Source organism: Propithecus coquereli, unplaced genomic scaffold, assembly GCF_000956105.1.
Source record: "Propithecus coquereli isolate 6110/MARCELLA unplaced genomic scaffold, Pcoq_1.0 Scaffold19, whole genome shotgun sequence".
Classification (NCBI taxonomy): domain Eukaryota; kingdom Metazoa; phylum Chordata; class Mammalia; order Primates; family Indriidae; genus Propithecus; species Propithecus coquereli.
In genome coordinates this window covers 11559718-11564441 of record NW_012143856.1, presented here as the reverse complement: position 1 = coordinate 11564441, position 4724 = coordinate 11559718, and positions in this window count along the sequence as shown.

The window sequence follows — 4724 nt, the reverse complement described above, 5'->3', positions numbered from 1 at the left end:
CTCGGCCTCCCACAGTGCTAGGATTACAGGCGTGAGCCAGCCCGCCTGGCCTTCTTGTGATCTTAATAGCTCCCTTAGGTTTCACCTCTGAGATTTCCGTCAAGCACCTATAATATATGAAGAATAACAGGCCGGTCAGATTAAAATCTAGGGGAGACAGTGCCATTTCTTGGATTTTTAAATTGCTATCTGGCATTTTGTATTAATTGGGAATTCAGGCAATGAGGTATTGTTAAAAGAAATAAGGAATCTTTGGCATGATTATTCAAATATTAGGTGTGCCCATCATTCCCCAAAGGTGGTAACCATAATGCAATATATACTTAAAATTTTCTAAGAGAGTGGATCTTATGTATTCTCACCACACACAAGAAAGATAACTACGTGAAATGATGGATATGCTAATTAGCTTGATTATGGTTATAATTTTTCAATGCATATGTGTATCAAAACATCATGTTCTACAACTTAAATATATATTTTATTTGTCAATTATACCTCAATAAAGCTGGATAAAACAATAAAGGGAGAAAGATATGTTAGGTAATTGCCAAGTTAAGAGGCATAAATCTAAACAAAAAAGAAAAAATGCTATTCTAAAAAATATCAAGCCAGCTGGTATTATTTGTATCCATTTCTGTTAAAATTTGTTTATGTGTGTATCGAAAAAGAAAAACATAGATGAATATCTACTGATACATAGGGTTATCCATGATGTATTAAGTGAACAAAAGCAAAAGCAAGCTGAAAGGAAATGTGTATATTATTCTACTATTCTGAAAATAGAATAACCAACCAACCAAAAACTATATTTTTTTCATTTATGTGCTTGTATTCATTTGTGTGAACAAGTAGAAGAGTAAAATTGGTAATCTTATAAGAATGTGAGTGAAAACAATGTGATAATTGACATTTTCATCACATATTTGCTGTATATTGTTTCACCAGTTATAATAAGGAAGTATATATTTTGTAAGTTGAAAAACATATAAAGAAAGTCATGCAAATAAAAAAATGATAGAACAATACATGAATCCTATTCTGAAAGTTGAATTTTAGAGCTTCTTTCTAAAAGCAAACCTGAAAGCCATTTAGAAAAACCAAAACACCTGGCAGAAGCTTGATATGCAGAGAGAAATATGGTACAGGAATAAATAAGGGTTCTTTTGTGTACAGCAGGCAATTCAGTCTTGGAGTAGGTAGCAATCTGAGCTAACCAGCCCGTGCTATTCATATAAAGTCATTTCAGAGTAGACCAAATTTATTACCAAAATGGTACAATGAACAGAGGAACTAAAGATCGATTTTATGAACTGCCAGGGCTAGTTTTTATAGAAAATATTTGTTTTAGATTTTGCCTTATCAAATTCTTTGGTTCAGTAAGTGTTGCTCTATAGGAGATGCTTACAAATTTTTGAAATAGTGCAAGGTTATTAGAAAAATATGAAGAAGGTGTTTTTACAGATTGGGAGCTTTAACAGCACAGGAAAATTATAATTGGGAGTAAAGAAACAGAAGGTACTGGATTAGCTGATGATTTATAATAGACTAATTTAAAAGACCATAGAAGATCACTATTAAAATTGTTTTAAAGGATTCACAAGTGAATCCCGTTTTGCAAGTGGAAAAATTAAACATCAGAAAGGTGTCTGGATTATAAATTACAACAGTATCTTTAAATATATTAGAATAAATTAAAATCAAATGAGCCATATACATAAAGACTCCACTAAATTTCTCCCAGTGTTCTGAAAAGTTAAACTTTGTGGTAATATTTTTAAACATCCCCAAATGTTAGCTTTTATAGTTTACAGCTTAATTCAATGTGAAAGTTTTCTTTCAAAAGTGAATTGTGCATAATCATGTTCCATAGAGCTTTCTATGTTAAAAATATCCACTAAATTCAATGCTATCTTATTTATCTGGCTCCTACATAGCCAGACCTCCAGTTTGTCTAGATGGATTTAGTGTACAAGTAAACCTATTTTCTTAAAAATGAGGCCAATACATAAGAAGAAAATTCTATTAGGCAAAAGCACCTATAATCTTAGCTGAATGATCTAAAAAAATTACATCCACTTTTCATGAAATGAAAACCACAGGACTTCATAAATTCTTCCTTTGTAGAGGACAACTTGGTGTATCTGAAAGCATGTTCCATCTGTACGACATATAAAAACAACTCGGAACAGGCTGGGCAAGTCAACCAAGGCGAGAAGAGATCCCACTGTGCAAAACTGAGTCCTGTGCAGACAATTCCAAGATTATTTATTGCACCTTGGTGTTACAGGGAATGAAGGCAACTAATTGTGCATAATCATTTTTCAAATGGCTTCCACATCAAACTTATCCATTAAATTCAGCACTGCATGATTTTTCTGGCTTCCAACCTCTTCAAGTCTCTAGCTTATGTTGATTTATTTTGGATGTAACCTTCTGAGTCCTACACTGTGCTAAGCATTTTGCAAGGCACACTCCCTCACATTATATAACTCAGCCTCTAGGACAATCCTCCAGCATAGGTTCCCTTCTCCCCATTTTATAGATGAATAAGTCGAAGGCAAGAAATATTAAGCAACTTGTCCAAGGTCATACAATTAATTAGCGAGTAGGCTGAGTTTTGAGCATCAGTAAGTTTGTCTTCAAAGCCTAGATTATTTCCACTGTATCACGCTGTCTCCAGGAGGTTACTGTTCAAGGTACCTTGCCTTTCATACATCAAAAAAATCAAATGATTAGGCTGAGCTCTTAGCGTTCCTTTATTCCTATTCAGGAGAAGAATGAACTAATGAGCTAGAATGACCAGTTAATGAAACAACTGGTGATTTAATGAAGACACTGCTGAGACATTTTACAGAATGACCAGATTCACTATATTTCATTACATTAAAAAAAATCTATAAATATGCATGTGTACATAATTTTACATAATTATATAAATGGAATCCTCCTTCTCATCAGCCACCACCAGACACCCATCTTCACCTAACAATCTCCTTCGTGTTCACTCTCCAGCACTTGGAAGTTTGTCATTGGCTTTGGAGGTGCGACATTTTTTTTGACACTCCTGTCTGTTTTCCTCCTCATCTTCTCCCCAGTGAACAATGACTCATGTAAACAGTCTAGTATATATGCTTTTATAATTTTTCATGTTCATATAATTATATGAAAGGTACATATCTATGAATTTTTATACCTACCATTACTTATAATATCTACAAATATAGGAAGATGTGTCATTCTTTTACAAATATTGGATCAAATCATAGCTACTTTTCTCTCTCAACAATACATAGGGTAAACCCTTCAAAGTCCACTAATATATTCTTTATTCATTATTTTTATTATTTTTATCATATTTACCAATATGCCAATAAACATCCATGTGCATATATTTTTATTTGCTGATGTTTTTATTTCTATGAAATAGATTTCTGGGAATCTATGAATTACATATGAATTACATTCCTGGAATAGAGTATATTTAGTCTTAATTTTTACAGCTGCTGTCAGACTGTTTTCCAAGAAGGCTGTAACTATTCACATTACTAGCTAAAATGTATGAAAGTACACTCTTCTCTGCATATTCCTGGTAGCAACAGTTCTTTTAAGTTTTGCCATATTGATGAGAATAAAATGATACACCAGTGTTACTTCAATTAAAATTTCCCTGCTTCTAGGATATTTGGACATCCTTTCATAAGGTTTTCACAAGGGTTTTGGCCACACGGATTTAGTCTTTGCTGAATTCTATGGAATTATTTTCTTATTTTATAAATTTTGAAAAATATTTTAGACAGTAACCCTTTGTTCAATAAATATATGTGAAGTATTTTTTTTTTTTTTTTTTTTTTACCAAAGCCTATCATTTATTTACTGTCTGGGGGATGTTCAGCAGAAGATTTAAATTCAATTTACTCAAATAAGTCTATCTTTCCTTTTTAAATTTCTGTATCTTTTGCCTTGGAAAAAATTTTCCCCTGCTCCTTATGTTCAGTATTATCACCTAGATAATACTCTAAGATTATTGTTGCCTTAATTTTTATATTTAGATATTTAATTTGATCTGGCATTTTAAAAATAGTACAGGACAGGAAACAATTTTTTTCTAGATGGATAGAAATTTGCTGGCATTGTTTATTAAATAAAACTTTCCTGCTAAATTGAAATGCTAATTTTGTTATAAACTAAATTCATAAACACACTGGTGATGGCATGCAATAAATGCTACCCAAAATATGGCACCTTGATCCTGAGAAAACAGCAGAAACAAGGAGGCCACTCTCATCTTCCCCTTCTTCTTCTCCCCTGAAACAGGCCATAAACCTAGAAAGGTCACTCTCTGACTCTCTCCTTCTCTTCTTCCCTAAAGACCGTCGTGTGACAGGTGTCCTGCCCTATACCCAGAGAGGAGGAATGTCACACAGAGAGGCCAAGACTCTGAACAAACAGGCCTTGTTAAGTTCCCCCAATATATTACCATTAAATCATACTCCCTTTTGTCCAACACACTTCTACATGACTCTCTACTCTTTATCAAAAGTAAGCATAAAAGTATAGTTTTTCCATGTTTCTTTGGGTCTTTATTTCTGAAGTCTCCCATGTCACATAAAACTTATATTAAATAATATATATGCTTTTCTCTCATTAATCTTTTTTTATTATGGGAGTCTCAGCCATAAACCTAGTGGTGGTTGAGAAAGAAATCTTTTCTCTCCTACACT